Genomic DNA, 17500 nt, shown 5'->3' with positions numbered 1-17500 from the left:
TATTGGGAGGCAACCCCCCCATAACCCCCCTTAGACCATGATTTTTTAAATAGCATGTACAAACTTTGGTACATCACGGGTGATGAAGGTTGTGGCCAAGTTTCATCAAAATTGTGGGTGTAGTTTCTGAGAAGAGATCAAATACTAATATTTGAGGGCAACCCCCATAAATCCCCTTAAACCCAAATATTTGAAATATTGTGGACAAACTTTAGTACATGATGGGTGATGAAGGTAGTGGTCAAGTTTCATTAAAATTGTGTGTGTTTTTTCAGAAGAAAGCAAATACCTATTTTGGGGGCAAATCCCCCTTAGACCTCCTTAGACCCCAATTTCTTTACTGTTGTGAACAAACTTTGGTACTTCACGGCTGAAGAAGGTTGTAGTCAAGTTTCATCAGAATTGTGTGCTGAGAAGAATGCAAATACCTCTTTGGGGGGAGGGGCAACAACCCCACAAAAACTCCCTCTGCAGATCCCCTCAGACCACAATTATTTTTTTTTTTAATTTTGTGAACAATCTTTGGTACGTCATCGGTGATGAAGGTTGTGGCAGAGTTTCATCGAAATTGTCTGTGTGGTTTCAGAGCAAGTATTTGTGGACGGACGGACGGACGAACAACGCGCTATGCCATAAGCACCTCAGATCTACGTTTCAGGTTTAAGCTAAAAATAGGGGTAACACCCCTGGGCGCTCACCTGGTAGCGGCTGGATAAGAAAAGCTGGGAACCACTGGAAGGTGTGGATAACCCAGAAAATATTTAATGGAGAAGAACATAAATACCTATGGATTTTAACTCTCGCTGAAGGGGAGGATATTGCATTTGGGTTCCACTTGTTTGTCTATTTGTTATTTGCAAAATCGAAGATTGTTCAAGTTTATTGGTTAGTCGATTTTGTTATTACTTGGCAAAAAAAATAATTTTTTTTTGACAGGTATGTTGATTGCCTCTGTTTTTTGGTGTATTTGTTTGTCTATCCGCTCGCCTCTAGCCCAAACCTTTCAACGGATCATTCTGAATTTTTCAGAGATTAACGTCACCGACCCTGCGATGGTCGCGCATTGAAGTTTCGTAAAATTTGGTCGACCGAAAAGGTCTACATAGGCCAACAGACCAATTTGAGCCAAATTTTCTAAAATCCTCAAATTTCATCCGATTGACTTGAAATTTGAACATTATTTGCAAATCTGATCAATGACTTCAACCACCTATTACTTTTGAAGTTATCATAGGTCAAAAGGTCAAAGGCCAAAAGGTCAACCCAAAATAGGCCAAATTTTTAAATTGTTCCAAAATTGTCAATTTTCTTCCGATTGACTTGAAATTTGAATATCATTTGCACGTCAGGTCAATGAATTCAACCACCTATTAATTTTTAGATCAACTTAGGCCAAAAGGGCAATTTGTGCCAAATTGGGCCAGATTTTCTAAAATCCTCAATTTTCATCCGATTGATTTGAAATTTGAAGAGCATTTCCACATCAGGTCACCAAATTCAACCACCTATTAATTTTGAGGTAAACATAGGCCAAAAGGTCAATATAGACCAAAAGGTCAACATAGGCCAAATTTAGAAAATCCTCAATTTTAATCCAATTAACCTGAAATTTGAACAGCACTTGGATTTAATTTTAGAACTTGAAATTTTAAGAGAATTTTCATGTCAGGTCGCTGAATTCAAACACCTATTAATTTTGAGGTAAACAGGCCAAAAGGTCAATTTGGGCCAAATTTTCTAAATCCTCAATTTTCATCCAATTGAGTTAAAATTTGGAATGGATTTACATATCAGGTCACTGAATTCAACCACCTATTATATTTGTGGTTACCATCGGCAAAAAGGTCAACATAAACCAAAAGGTCAGCATCGGCCAAATGTCTAAAATCATCAATGTTAATCCAATCAACTTGAAATTTGAAGAGCATTTTTATATCAGGTCAGTGAATTCAACCACCGATTAATTTTGAGGAAAACATAGGCCAAAAGGTAAATTTGGGTGAAATTTTCTAAAATCTTCAATTTTTATCCAATTGACTTGAAATTTGGAGAGGATTTACATTTCAGGTCACTGAATTCAACTCGTCAATTATTTTTGAGGTCAACATAGACCAAAAGGACAACATAGGACAAAGGTCAACAACAATGAACTTTCGTGATTCTCTCCGCAACTGCTTGTCAGATTGACACAAAATTTTCACCAAAGGAGCGACTACTCATGTTGAATGTTTTATTGATAATTATTATGTCATCGGTCACGTGGTGTGGCAGCCATGTTGGAAAAACAGAAAAACTTTGGACCTCTGTATCTCTGAAACCGCACCAAGGAAAAAATTGAAACTTGGCACGTGGCCAGTACTCCTAATGTGGAATAAGTGTGATTTTATTAAAATGACATCATAGGTACGTACCTTCGTTATGACTTAAAAATTGCACAAGTCTGGAGATGGCGATGGTTCACGAGCAATGTACACGGTTCGGCTTTTTTATTTTTTGACCTTCGAGGGGACGCCATGGGCAAACTGGGGGGAATCGGGAAAAACGTAAACGATGAAAGTTGTAGTACTCGAAGAGCACTACTTGCATACCAACTTTCATTCGAAAAAGTTGAAAACCCGAGGAGCTTGAGGCCCAATTTATTATTTTTTTTGACATTTTCTAAGTTCGTGACCCTGTGACCTTGACCTTGGGACGAAAATGAAAAATCGAGCTCTGTGGGGCGATGCAGGTGCCATTTGGCTAACCAAATACCAAAACCCCTGCCAGATTCGACAAACCCCCTCGGAGAAGATGTAACTTGAAATTGGATACCCCCTAAAAACACGTTTTTTGGGCGTGGCTCCACCCATAATGGGTGCAGCATGCCCATTCTCAGGAAAACACAACAAGATCATGATATAAACCTCCCACCCAAATTTTATCAGGATCGGATCAAAACCCATGGAGCTATGCTCGGGACAGACAGACAGACACACACCCATAACGAATATAGTGGTCACTTACTGACTCGTGAACCAATATGAAGAACACTACATCTGATCAGTATGAAAATTTTTGAGGGTCACCTCTCATCCAGTATCCAGGCACCCAAAATTTGAGAGAACCTGACATGGCTTCCTTCACTTTTTTTTGTTTGAGTTATACTCTCAGGTAAGATGAATAACTTGTCTGCACTGCCAGAACTATTGCAAAAATTTAATAATTATGGGCATATTTGTGCATGTGCCTCACCTGGTTTTTGTTATAAATGTGGAAAATGTTATTTTGTTCTGTAACTTTTGTAGGTGTTGATAGCTATCATTGTACGCATGCCAGACCAGCAGAAGGCACTCATGGACAAGATTAAATCATTAAATAAAAAAACTCTGAAAACTGATTTGAAATTATTTAAATCCTAAACCACGCACCAATTTTTGACATTTTTTTTTTCATAGTTTTTGCCTTTACTTCATTGTTTATATTTACTTGTTTTTTCTTCATGGTTTAATAGGCTTTTTTTAAACGTTTTTCAGAGCATGAAGACTTGAAAATTAACATTAAAGACTGTTGAAGACTTGAATATGGAGTCTGTGTTCACAATAAAAAGTCACAAAAGAGATATCGTCCCAATACAAACTATGCAATTTGCCTGATATGCCAGAAGGGAGCAGGAAGTGGCCAAATGCATAAACTGACCAATTAAGGTTATCCTGCACTTGTGTGTACCTTTAAGAACAGGCAGGATGAAGTCTCATTCAGCTTTGAGAATGATCTAGAAATTCAGGCTGATTTTATGGCGAGGAATCCCGTGTTCCATCCTTTATGTCGGTCCAATTACACTAACCACAAAAACAGTACACCAGAAGAAAAGCCAGCTTGCAAAGATGGAAAGCACTTAATCAGCAGACTAATCTGGTTCTACTGAACATTTATGTGCTCCCACAAGAAGGGCTTCAACATCAAGTGTAAAATACAAATCAAAGTGCTTCATTTGTGGAAGAAAGTGCTCCACAAATGGATACAGACATCTACTCATTTCAACTGTGGATCGCCAAAGGTCAATATGGAAAAAAGCAAATGAACTGAATGATCATCCAATGCAATTCAAACTTCAAGGGTATGGTAATCAGTGTGTTGACAAGGTAGCGGGTGACTTTTGATACCACCATGTTCTTATGTCCTCATACTTAATGAGAGCAAGATGTGACGAGAGTAGCACAGGCAACAAGAGTCCATTCAATGCTGCAATGACAACTTATTTCACACATCGATGAGCTCCTTTTCAGAGATGGCAGTGTATTCTTTATCACTGCATTACAGGACCAATTCCGTCACTACCTAACAGCCCATGGAGTGAAAAATGCTACATCTAACCAATCTCAGGCCCTGGTAGTACATCTGCAAAATCATTATAAAGTTGACAATGGGTGTCGAATCATGGTTGTTCCACAGAAGGGAAGTTCGAGTCTTGTGTGTTCATCCAATCTCAGCGTTGGAAGTCTAATGGCAAAGCTAAAGCAACTGAAGCAAACAGTTGATGAGGCAGAGTATGCCGAAGAAAGTGATGAGGAACTGCCACTCAAAGACACCATGGATATTAAAGCCTTTTCTTATCACTCAGCCCGAAGTATCCAAATGGAGATCAAAGAACAAGGCAAGATAGAGAAACAGGCAGTTAAATCCTTCAAAGAAGCCAGAAATGATATGGGTGTTTATTTTCCACTCGTGAGATGCAGCAGACCCCTGGAAGTTATTGTGGACATGAAGACACTTCAAATCTATCAAGACTTACTTCATCACCACAAATGGAGATCTCACACAAAAAGGCATCACAACGAGTTAGTAACAACCTGTATAATCACATGGCATGGCTGGTAACCGATGCAACCCCAGATGTAGTAGAAGGGTGACGAGTTCCCCTCAACCCTAAGCAGCATTTTCAAGTCTTCAACCTTGCCCAATATGTCTGTTCAGCTGTTGCAGGCATTCCAACACCCAAACATGTGGGGGCAGCAATGCATATACTCAAAAAGACCAGAAGCAAGCAAACAGTGAGCCTATTGAATCGATTTAGAGACAGCATTAGCTATCAGGATGCACAGCAATACATATCAACCATGGCAGATGAAGTTGATGCACGGACTGCTGAGGATGGGGTCTTCATACCAACCAACTTGAAAGCAGGTTGACTTGCCCAGTTTGCATTTGACAACTTGGATTTCCACGAATACACAAATGAAGGCCGAACGCTACATGGTACGACTCACATCATATATCAGTACAAGGATGAGGATGAAGATGTGACACCCATGGCGAGTGTACCCCTGCTGAAAACACACAAGGCTACACTCAAAACTCAACAATCCCATCTGACGGAAAGCAACCTGAGTCTCAAAGATCGTCAAAGAAGTCGCTTTCTCTCGTCAGAGTTGATACGAAGTTCAAGCAGCCTGATGGCCTGTCTGATCCCCTTGTCAGGCTGAGCACCGTGTGGCACCAAATGCATTCATGTTTGGCTATTCTGCTGGAGAGAGTGGAACTGAACTCCACTGCTCCAACGTGGAGTACATTCCATGAATTCTTCATCCCAGATAATACCCCTGCAACAGTCATCAAGAAGAAAGGACATGGTCCTTTCTTCCCACAGTCACCCACGCACCCAGACGTGATTGAGAAATCTATAGCATAATGTATGAGTGTGTCAAGGAAAATGGGGTAAGAATTCAGGATCATCACCTGTGACCAGGCAATCTATGAAATTACATTGGGTCTGTAGAAGAAGAAGCCACAGACATATGCAAAACTCATTGTATGCAGGGGCAGCTTTTACGTGGCCCAGAACTTCCTGGGTGTCATCGGTCATTTGATGCAGGCCACTGGCATCGAATAAATCCTGGTGGAAGCCCAAGTATGTCTCCATGGAACAGCAAACAAGATCATGTCCAGTAAGAATTACTACGTGATGCTGAGGGCACAGAGCATGGTGCATGCAGTGATCTTCACTTAGCACTGGAAAGCTTTTGTGAAATGGCTAATGGATCAAAGGATGGATCTTGACTGCATGTCAATGCTTGTATCTAGTGTCCAGCTACTCTTTGGTGCCCTGTTAGACAAAGATGAAGAGAAGGCAGCATCTGCTCACTTTGATGCAACGGAACCACTGAAGGTTGAATGTTTGATGGAAGAGTTTGATAAGACATGTACATTACCACTGTCAAGTTCTGGCTGATGTACATGGACATGTTGATGATCCTGAAGCAATACATCCATGCTGAATGGGCAGACCTCTGGGAGGTACATCTAGCTGAAGTGGAAAAAAAAAAATGTTGCCTTACCTTGTTGCTGCTGGGCACTAAAAGATCATGCCTGCCTCACTACCTTGAAGCCATGAGGGGGCTCTCCGCATTGGCACCGAACATTGCTACTGCATTTAGAGATGGAAAGTTCACCGTACGTCAAAAATCTGGAACGTTCAATGGTCTGTGGACTGATATGGCACGGGAGAACACCTACAATCGTGATGCCAAGACAAAGCTTTTTATTGGTTTCAGCCAGAAACCAGCAGCAATGGAGAAATACCTGCCTGCTCTCCCACTTCTGACTGCAGTGTCAGAGCAGACAAAGTCCATGGCACACTTGGACCAGTGCGGAACCAAGCACCATGAAGATTCTAGCAGTCGAGCAACAAAGGAGGCAGACAGTGTGAAGAAAATAACACCCATTATTAACAACCAAATTATCAACCCATTCTTATATGAAGGCCATGAATTATTGAACATCTCTACGGGCCAAAAATCTGTATCACAAGACCTGGTGAGTGCAAGAGAAAAGGGGTTGGCAGCATTGGCCAAAGCATGTGAAACAAACAGCCAAAAGGTCATCCCTGTAAAACTCGCAACATTTGAGGCCAAATCACAGAATTTACTATCTCCAGCACTTAAGGCAAAGCAGATCTATGAATAAGAAAGTGCAGTTGTCCAAAACCTGTACTTTATGCAAGACTTGGATGAAAAGAAGAAGATGGAGGTTTTCAGTCACGAATTGACTCATTGTCCTGCATCTCTCTTTGAACCAGATCCTAACTTTGATCAATGCTGTGCAATGCAAAAAGGAAACAAGTCTGACTTTTTGGTTGCCATAAAGTCATCTCTTGGGAAGACACGCCCAGGCAAGATAAAAGAATATGGGCCTCATGACACCCTCACCATTCCTGAATGGAAAGGCTTCATACAAAGCTGACTAAATAAAGCAAACCTCCTGAACTATCTGGGTCAAGCATGGGTAGCTCAGCACAAATCACTTTAACCATGTTATACGCTTATTCTAGGTGGTGTCTTCCACAATCCTGGTCGCAAAGTCCTGTTGACTCAGACTGTCAAATAGAACTTCCAGAACTCTCCTTTGAGAAGCATGAGTTAGTGGATACATGCATGTTTGCTCACATTGCATACTGTGTGCAATACCTCCACCACAGATGGGTTGTAGTCATGGCAAACGACAGAGATGTGATCATGATGTGCATTTACCACAGTACATGTATTGCTGGCCTGAAGGAGCTCTCGGTGCACAAAATGAATACCTTTCTGCCAAGTCATGAGATCGTTGCATCTTTTGCAGTGAAGTATTATGTCCATGCTCCAGAACTGGCATCCATCCTCCTCAGCACCTACATCCTGACAGGATGTGACACCGTGAGTTATCCCTATAAGGAAAAAGAGGGTTACAAAGCTGTCATAAAGAACATTCAACAGCTTTTGCCACTTGCCAGGTACAGTGAGCCTGGTGAAAGTCTTGATGTCAAGGAGGATGCCATCACTTCAGCGAGGCACTACTTCATGTCATTGTATGGTCAAAGTGAATTTGATGGCACATTTGATGCACTGTGTGCTCACCTGTTTGCCACCGTGAAAGGAGACATGTGGTAACTCCCACCTATGGAAGTTGCTTTCCAGCTCCACCTTCTCCGCAGTTTGCATCAGATGGCTGTGTGCAAACAAGCACATCTGTCTCAGCCAACATACCAAACTGCCAAGGAGTTTGGCAGACATATAGTCAATGGCAGGCTGGTTGCAACCATGATGCTTAAGGAATCCAAGCCAAGGGAATTCAACCAGACAAAATTCTGCTGCTGCAAGAAAACTAAGTGTCTTTGAGTCTGCTACTGTGCACGAGCCAATGTGAAGTGCGTCATTGCATGCCTTTGCACCGGACACCCAAACAAATGTTCAAGAGCTGAGCTGAGGGCCAGTGACAGTGATTGACTACTAATCTATAGGCTGTTACCTAACCATTCCATCTATCTATGCGATATATTCAACAGTTGATGTGTTCAATTGATGCACTTCAGCTGTAACAGCACTTCCGATCAAATGAGTAACTGTAGTACGAGTAGCTGTATACAGTTTCACGTTTTTGCAATAAATGAGGTACATGTACAAATATGCCCACAATTTTTTTTTTCGCAATGGTTCCAGCAGAGCAGACCAGTTATTCATCTTACCTTAGAGTCTAACCCACTATAAAAAAATACATGCAAAAATAGTAGGTCATGTCAAGTCCAACCCTTTTTATTGGCAATTCTAACCTGTGGATCCTGCACGATTCGGGATAAAATGTTCCACAGGAATAAAATTTTTGATGACATCATCGGGTGCGTGATTCGGCAGCCATTTTGTTTTTTTAAATCATTCAAAAATCTTCGCTGAAGTGGCTGAAGAGATCGAGGTGAAACTTTACATGCAAGACCGATTATCCATGAGGAACAAAAGCTTCACACATGCGACGTCATCGGTCACATGGTTTGGCAGCCATAATGGATTTACCCTGAAACCTATAAAAAAATCTTCTTCTCCAGAATGGCTGCACAGATCGAGGAGAAACTTCAGACAAACGTTCCCCAAGCCTTGGGGATGCCAGGTTATTCACAAATAATTGATGTCACATGGCCTGGCAGCCATATTGGATGAAGCGAAAATCATTAAAAAAAATTAAAATCTTTCTCTTGAACCGCTTAATCCATCGATGTGAAACTGCACAATTATGATCTAGTATCAATGGGGAATATATGTCTTAAATTTCAACCTGATCAGACATGGCCTGGCAGCCAGAATTATTAAATTTTTTGATATATATATATATATATATATATATATATATATATATATATATATATATATATATATATATATATATATATATATATATGGAGAGAGAAGCCTGGTGTTGGCGTAGTGGTTAGGGTAGCGGCTTGGGATCCAAAAGGTCCTGAGTTCAAGCCCCGTTGGCCACTTGAATTAATACACACCAGGAGGTTGACTCAGCCTGTCATCCTTCCGAGGTCGGCAAAGTGAGTACCAGTGTACTGGGCCCGGTGTATGCCCCGGTTAGAATAGGTGTACCATATTTCTGTGTCATAAGAGGCGACCAGGGTTGCGTCAGGAAGGGCATCCGGCGTAAAACCTGTGCCAAATCATTATGCGGATCATAACGGATGATCCGCTGTGGCGACCCCTAACGGGAGCAGCCGAAAGAAGAAGAAGAAAAAGAAGAAGAAGAAAGAGAGAGAGGAGAGAGGAGAGAGGAGAGAGGAGAGAGGAGAGAGGAGAGAGGAGAGAGGAGAGAGGAGAGAGGAGAGAGGAGAGAGGAGAGAGGAGAGAGGAGAGAGGAGAGAGGAGAGAGGAGAGAGGAGAGAGGAGAGAGGAGAGAGGAGAGAGGATAGAGGAGAGAGGAGAGAGAAGAGAGAAGAGAGAAGAGAGAGAGAAAGAGAGAAAGAGAGAAAGAGAGAAAGAGAGAAAGAGAGAAAGAGAGAAAGAGAGAAAGAGAGAAAGAGAGAGAGAGAGAGAGAGAGAGAGAGAGAGAGAGAGAGAGAGAGAGAGAGAGAGAGAGAGAGAGAGAGAGAGAGAGAGAGAGAAAGAGAGGAAGAGAGGAAGAGAGGAAGAGAGGAAGAGAGGAAGAGAGGAAGAGAGGAGAGAGATTGTCACGGGTCTGGACGGTTACATTAATCCATGTGTGTGTGTTGGATTTGACAGAAAGATGGATTTGTTTGGGATCTGTTTCAAAGTTGTAGCTCAGGGACCATTATGGTCGGTGCATGTACTGCACTGCTGGGGCCGCCCACGAGGAGCTGTACTGGAGTAGGCCCCGAAACAGTGATGATACATGGGTTCCAGCTGAGGAGAGCTACATCAAGCAGTGTCCTGACACTGTATGTCCTGTTCTGATTAAAATGGACTATTGGGAGAGATCGTCTTACTGCTGGAAAGACAGCTGGCTACCGGAAAGACGGTGACAACCAGAGAGATGCTGAAAGCCGGACAGACGGCATGGGGGCAAGAGGGTTAGCAGCCCTCTTTGCTAGTGCTCTTTTAGGGCACACCCTGCATCTTCCTACCAGATGTCAAAGAGAAAGATACCCTCAGGGCTCACCGAGAGGGGGGGGGGGGAGAATGATGAGCCCACCAGAATGACTTTATGGAATGACGCAGACCGGAAAAGGCAACGAGATAGAAATGCGGATGATTTGTCTCAGTACAGGACATGCCGTTGCGGAAAAGACATGTAAGCATGCAACAGGTTTAAAGATTCACCAGACCAAAATGGGGTGCCGACAAGACGAGCAGCACAGTCTGCAATGTGAGGTAGAACGTAAGGCGTATCAGGAAGTGCAGAGCCAGGCGAAATACCACCACGCTCTGAACACCTGTGCTCAGTCACGTCCAGCACCAAGTATGAAGATCACCAAAGAACGTATCAGATGACTAAGAATGAATGATGAAGATCTGTCCAAGATTAACCTTAAAGGTGAGGTGGAAGCAAAGCTGGAATCTCTCTGCACACTTGTACATGCAATGAGTCTTGATCATTTCAGTGAAGAGAAGAAGGCTTCTGGACAGAGGATGAAACAGGCAAATCAGCGGCAAGTCAAGTAGGGTGAGTTGAGAACCCAGCAGAGACACCATAAGCAAAGGTATAAGATGGCAAGTGAACAAGAGAAACCTGGCCTGTTACTATTAATGGAGGATATTCGGAAGCAATTCGGGTGTTGGGAAGAAAGGAGAGGATTGGACAGAAAAGAAAGGAACGGAGAAAGAAGAGAGAAGCATTCCTGAGGAATCCCTTTGGATTTGTTAGGGATCTGTTTCAAAGTTGTAGCTCAGGGACCATTTTGGCACCGCAAGCAGAGCTGGAGGAACATTTGAGGAAGACTTATAGCAACCCGCTCAGATCAGTGGACCTGCCATACCTTGGGGGCTTTGACCGCCAACCAGAGCCAGGAGTTACTTTTGACCTCTTGGACTTTCGTTGGCAAGAAATCCAAGAGGTTGTGCGGAAAGCTAGAATTAAGAGTGTCCCTGGTCTGAATGGGATCTCATACAAGGTGTATAAGAAGTGTACAAGGCTGTTACGAGTATTGTGGTCGCTGCTCAGAGTTGTTTGGAGGAAACAGCTTCTACCAGAATGTTGGTGTTTGGCAAATGGGATTTATATCCCCAAAGAAGAGGACTCGAAGGAGATATATCAGTTTCATTCAATATCTTTATTGAATGTGGAAGGTAAGATCTTTTTTTGGTATATTAGCGAGAAGACTGTTCAACTTTGTGGTAAATAATGAATGCATTGATACATCTGTACAAAAAGCAGGTGTGCCAGGCTTTCCGGGGTGTCTCGAGCATGTGGTGATGATCTGGGACATGATCCGATATGCAAGACAAGAGAAAAAGGGTCTTTATGTTATATGACTGGACCTGGCAAATGCATATGGTTCAGTGCAGCATCACCTGATTGCCAAAGCATTGGATTTTTTCTGGGTCCCCAACAAAGTGAGGGACGTGATTGTCGAATATTGCAATGGTTTTTTTTTTTGCTTTTTTCTACACTGAAGTACACAACCATTGGCAAGAACTTGAAGAAGGCATACCAATGGGGTGTGTGATTTCACTGTTGCTGTTTGTTATGGCGCTGGAAGTAATTCTTCGTGGGACAAAAGGAGTATCAACTGGTGTAGTTCGAGGTGGGGAAAAACCACAGCCACCAAAAGGGCCTTTATGGACGACATCACCATTCTGTCTCCTGAGTTGGAAGCAGGTAAAATGTTGTTGAAGCAATTAGAGGAGCTCATAAAATGGAGCCGGATGGAATTTAAACCAAAGAAGAGCAGGAGTCTTTACATGAAGGAAGGTAAAGTGAAAGAGGTTCATTTTGTGATGGCTGGGGATAGAATCCCTCCATTGAATGAACAGCCAGTTAAGAGTCTTGGCAGATGGTATGCACAACCATTAACGGATAGGCATCGAGGAATGCAGGTGCAGAAGCAACTTGTGCAGAGTCTGTCGACAATTGATGGTTGTGGCTTGCCAGGGAGGTAGAAAATATGGTGCTACCAATTTGGGTTGTTGCCTCATGTCTTATGGCTTCTCCAAATATATGAGATTGCTCTAACAAGAGTGGAGAAGATGGAGAAGATGGTCAATTCATCCATGCGGAAATGGTTGGGTTTGCCAAAAATGTTAGCTCGTTTGGTGTTATACAGCAGAAGTTCAAAGATAAAGCTGCCATTTAAGTCACGAGCTGAAGAATATGAGATTGGGAAAACCAGATTCCAAATGTTGCTTCGAGATTCAAAAGACCTAGTGAGCAGTGAACTGGAGCCAAAGATAAGAACGGGAACGAAGTGGGATGTTCAGAGGATGGTTGAAGATGCGGAAAGTAGGTTACAAATGAAGGAAATCATTGGGGGTAGTGCAGAAAGATAGGAAAGGATTTGGTTGGAAAAAAACAGAAACGGTGGCCACAAGTGAGTGCAGGTGGGAGACGAGAGATGGTTATCGAAGAGATTAAATGTATGGAAGAGGAGAGGTCAGGTCAGGTATGGGAGCATGTGCCAGAACAGCACGTCGCTGCGTCCACTTTCCGCCGGTACTCCAGGGGCCTCCGTCTGGCCATCCCCAGGCAGATGCCAGGCCCATCCCCATCTCCTTGAGACGATGGTCAACCTGTTGCAACCATGAGGCACGTGGTCGACCCACTGGCCTCCTCCACTCATGAGACTCCCTCGCTGAGAGAATCTGGTGAGCAGGATCAGAGTCAGGAAAACGAGCCACATGTCCATACAGCCGCAACTGACGCTCACGGACTATGCAGGTAACAAATCTCATCCGAGTCTCTCTCAGCAACCGCTCGTTGGACACAAAATCCGACCAGCGATAGCCAAGGATTCTCCGAAGAGACCTGGTACCAAAGGAATTAAGTCTCCGTCTCAGATCCTTGGTCAGAGTCCAAGTCTCGCACCCATAGAGCAAGACTGGAAGTACCAAGGACCTGAAGACTCGGACTTTCGTCCTCCCGCACAGGTACCGGCAGCGCCACACCCCATGATCCAGTGAATCCATGACTCCCCAGGCCCGACCCAGATGTCTATTGACCTCTGACTCGCAGCCAGCAGAGACATGAATATCACTGCCAAGGTAAGTGAATCTCTCCACGACCTCAACATCCTCACCACAAAGAGACACAGACAGGACAGCAGCATCCAAGATGTCACCGAAAGCCTGGATCTTAGTTTTGACCCAAGAAACCCGTAATCCCAACGGCTCCGACTCCTCATTCAGCACCTCGAGGGCCCCCAAGAGGATGTCTAAAGTCTCCGCAAAGATGACTGCATCATCTGCAAAGTCAAGGTCCGAGATCTTGACATTCCCAAATGACGCACCGCAACTTGATCTCTCCGACATCCTCCCTAGAATCAAGTCTATACAAGTGCTGAAAAGTGTGGGGGCAAGTACACATCCCTGACGAACTCCAGTAACAACTGGAAATAAGTCAGAGATGGTACCACCACACTTCACAGCACTCTCAGTACCAGAGTAGAGTTCAGACATCAGATCGATCAGTTTTGGTGGCACCCCACGAAGACCAAGAATCCTCCAGAGGACATCCCGATTCACTGAATCGAACGCTTTACAGAGATCAACATAAGCTGCAAGCAGCCCCTGCCAAAACTCTCGTCTGCGTTCGGTGAGGACACGAAGTGCAAGGATACGGTCAATCGTTGACCTCTTTGGTGTAAAGCCTGACTGCTCTGGATGCTGGTGCTCAAGCAGATGGTGGCGAACCCTATCGAGAATTATCCGAGCAAAGACCTTGCCCGGCACTGAGAGCAGCGTCACCCCTCAGTAGTTGTTGCAGTCTTGGCGATCACCCTTCCCTTTCCAGTGAGGGACAACAAGGCCCCTCTTCCAGTCAGTTGGGATGATGCCTGTGTTCCAGGCAGAGCACAAAACTGCATGCAACGACACGAGTGCAGCATTTCCACCAGCCTTGAGAAGTTCGGCATGGATGCCACAGATCCCTGGAGCTTTGCCCCGTTTCAACTGGTTCACCGCAGCCCGTGTTTCCACAAGCGAAGGTGGACCACAGTTGATTCGAGGGTCAGCAACAGGGATTGTAACACCGTTGACGTCCAACTCGACAGCTGGGGGATCAGCCTGGTACAATCGCTCAAAGTAACCGGCCCAGCGGGCCTTCACTTCAGACTCCTTTGTCAAGAGCCTCCCACTCTCTGCTCGAACTGTAATGCTCCGAGGGATGGGCTTGGATGAACGTAATGCGCGAATTCCCCTGTAAGCGGGACGAGAATCACCTGTCCACAGGTGATGCTCTACCCCCTCACAGATTCCTCGCACATAGGCCTCCTTGTCCACCCTCAGTGCACGTACAGTTTTACGCCTCAGCTCCCTGAACAGCTCAGCTCTGCCATTCAGCCTGGCCCTGCGACTCTGGTCAATGGTATCCAGTGTCCCTTGAGAGACAAAATTCTTCTTTGCCCTGCGGTGAGCTCCAAGGCATCCACCGGCAACATCAAGGACGGTGGTCTTGAAGGCGCTCCACAACTCTTCAGGACCCCTCAAAGCACCCAGACCCCCCAAGTGTCCACTCAGCCTGTTCGCAAACTCCTCAGCTACTCTCTCATCCCTGAGCTTGGCAACATCCAGCCTCGGCTGGGATGGTACCATTCTCCAGGATTTAAGGTGCAGCTTTAGAGTTGCTACAACAAGCCTGTGGTCAGTATTGAGGAACTGAGCACTCCGGTAGACCTGCAGTTCTGGATCATCCTCCAACGACCGTCAATGAGGACATGGTCAATCTCGTTTGCCACACCGCCAGCGTTGGAATACCAAGTCCAGCGATGAGCTTGTGGGCGCTGAAACCATGAACCAGCCACCCTAAGTCCATGACTTCTTGCAAAGTCAAGGAACTTAGTGCCATTCTGGTTCATAGTTCCTGACCCATGGGGACCAACACACACCTCATAACCGTCCCTATCAGTTCCAGTCGATGCATTGAAATCCCCCAAGACTAGAAGTGTATCTCGTCTGGGGCACTGATCAACCACAGACTCGAGTGTGGCGTAGAATGCATCCTTCACGGTGAGATCACTCGCCTCAGTCGGAGCATAAACAGAGACCAGGGAAATGACACCTAAGGAGTGACGAATCCTTAATCTCATAATACGCTCGTTGATCGGTGTTACCTCAATTATCATTGGGGTCAGCTTATTGGACACAGCTACAGCAACTCCTTGGGTATGGTAACCATCAGAGCGACCAGACCAATAGTAGGTGTAACCACCCACCATTATCTCGCCGCAATCCGGTCTCCGAACCTCAGAGAGAGCTGCAATCCCGATGTCCAAACGCTTGAGCTCAGATGATAACAGAGACAGGTGATCATCCTCTCTTAGGGATAGGACATTCCAGGCACCCACCCGAAGGGACCGCCTCAGGTTAACCCAAGGAGACCGCCGTCTGGTGGACGACACCTCAGCACCACTCCGACACACTCTCCCGCAATCTGACCCAGGGATGTTACCCCGTGGTTTCCCTCCTATCATCAAAGATTGGGGGTCCCGAAGGCTTTGCCCCAATCCCGTCATCCCGTGAGCTGCCCTGCGAAGGGAAGCTGCACAGGAGGTACTCCCACGGAGTGGGTTTTCAGATTTTTTTGCGTTTTTGCGTTTTGCGGAATGAAGGGTTTTACGGTGGCCGGAGTGCAAATCCTGCCACCAACCTCCTAATAAGAAGTGACCCAACTGCAGGAGGACGTCCGCAGACACAGTTGGGCACTAGATATGGATGGGCGTTGGCTCACAAGGAGCTCCTCCGCCCTTTGACAGGTTTTGTTTTTAATCCTGCTGGGTGTCCATGTCCAAACACCCTCCTCACCAGAAAACCTGGTGGGGGAGACGGTTTAGTCGCCGACAACCCGACCATGGAACAGGTTAGTACAGGTTTACATGGTACCTGTAGCAGGTCACAGATCGAACCTGACCTGACCACATGACCACATGACCTGAAGAGGAGAGAAGAACGGTTAAAGCTATAAGTCAACCTCAGAAAGGAGCATGAACAGCATGGGAGATGGTTGTGCAGAAGAAGGTGAGCTGGGCATCGTTGTGGAAGATGGAGCCACAGTGACTAATCATTGCACTTAAATCAATGTGTGACCAGATGCCAACTGCGGTGAATCTGGCAAAATGGAAATTGGCTGAGTCAGTAGAATGTATCAAGTGTGGTTGAAGAGAGACATTAGAGCATGTACTGTCTGGTTTCGTAATCTGATTTTAATCGGAATTTGGGAGAAATGTCATCAGAGAAGATGACCTTACTCCAGTCCTTTACGGTCCAATCCTTATGGTCTTTTGCAAACCTGAGCCTGGCTCTTCTTTCCTTCTCATTGATCAAGGGCTTTTTTCTAGCTTTGCACGACTTCAGCCCTGCCCCTAGGAGCCTGTTTCGAACCGTCCTCGCCGTGCACTTCGCCCCAGCTGCTGTTTGCCATTCTTTTTGTATATCACTTGATGTCATCCTACGGTTGTTGAGTGACATTCAAATGAGTTGGCGGTCATCATGGTCAGTGTAAAGTGTTTTCACCCTCTGCCAGTAAAGCCAGAATTGAACCCTTCTTTTCCTCACTCAAAACTTCTCTTTTTGCATGGTCAATAGTTATTTTTTGATTCCAATTACTTTTGAGGTACTACGAGCACTGTTTTTGCCATCAAGCTGGTCCTATTGCAAGAGGATAGTGATGATCACAGCAGTGGTTTTTATACTTTTCTTGTTGAATAAGATTCGGTTCAGGTGATCACCTAATCAGTACCTCACGAGGTAGAATGAGGTGTGCCTGTGTTGGCATTCAACAGACACTGGAATGGAATGGCTGCCATACATGTAGAGATGTGTGTGTATATATATATATATCTTCTTCCTCTTTTGGCTTGCTCCCGTTAGGGGTCGCCACAGCGGATCAACCGTCTCCATTTCGATCTATCCTCCACATCTTCCATTGACACTCCAACCACCCGCATGTCCGCCCTCACCGTATCCATGAACCTCTTCTTTGGCCTTCCTCTTCTCTTCCTGCCTGGTGGCTCCATCTTCAACATCTTTCGCCCGATATACTCCGCTTCCCTCCTGTGCACATGTCCAAACCATCTCAATCTTGCCTCTCTCACTTTGTCTCCAAA

The 17500-nt window shown here is 44.9% G+C and overlaps 2 protein-coding genes and 2 pseudogenes across 2 annotated transcripts in view; 3 read left to right on the top strand and 1 right to left on the bottom strand.

Moving 5' to 3' along the window:
• LOC147030504 (THAP domain-containing protein 2-like) overlaps window positions 1-17500 on the bottom strand; it is a 344307-nt gene that overhangs the window by 266744 nt on the left and 60063 nt on the right. The gene's annotated exons all lie outside the window — the stretch shown is intronic.
• LOC147030505 (uncharacterized) overlaps window positions 1-17500 on the top strand; it is a 36923-nt gene that overhangs the window by 2471 nt on the left and 16952 nt on the right. The gene's annotated exons all lie outside the window — the stretch shown is intronic.
• LOC147030507 (uncharacterized) lies at window positions 3911-5442 on the top strand (annotated as a pseudogene).
• Window positions 7291-8507, top strand: LOC147030506 (uncharacterized; annotated as a pseudogene).

Source organism: Eptatretus burgeri, chromosome 3 (assembly GCF_056783735.1).
Source record: "Eptatretus burgeri isolate ZD-2024b chromosome 3, Ebu_testis_v1, whole genome shotgun sequence".
In the NCBI taxonomy this organism is placed as follows: domain Eukaryota; kingdom Metazoa; phylum Chordata; class Myxini; order Myxiniformes; family Myxinidae; genus Eptatretus; species Eptatretus burgeri.
Note: the sequence above shows the minus strand (reverse complement) of the source record. Positions and strands in the feature narration are given on the sequence as shown.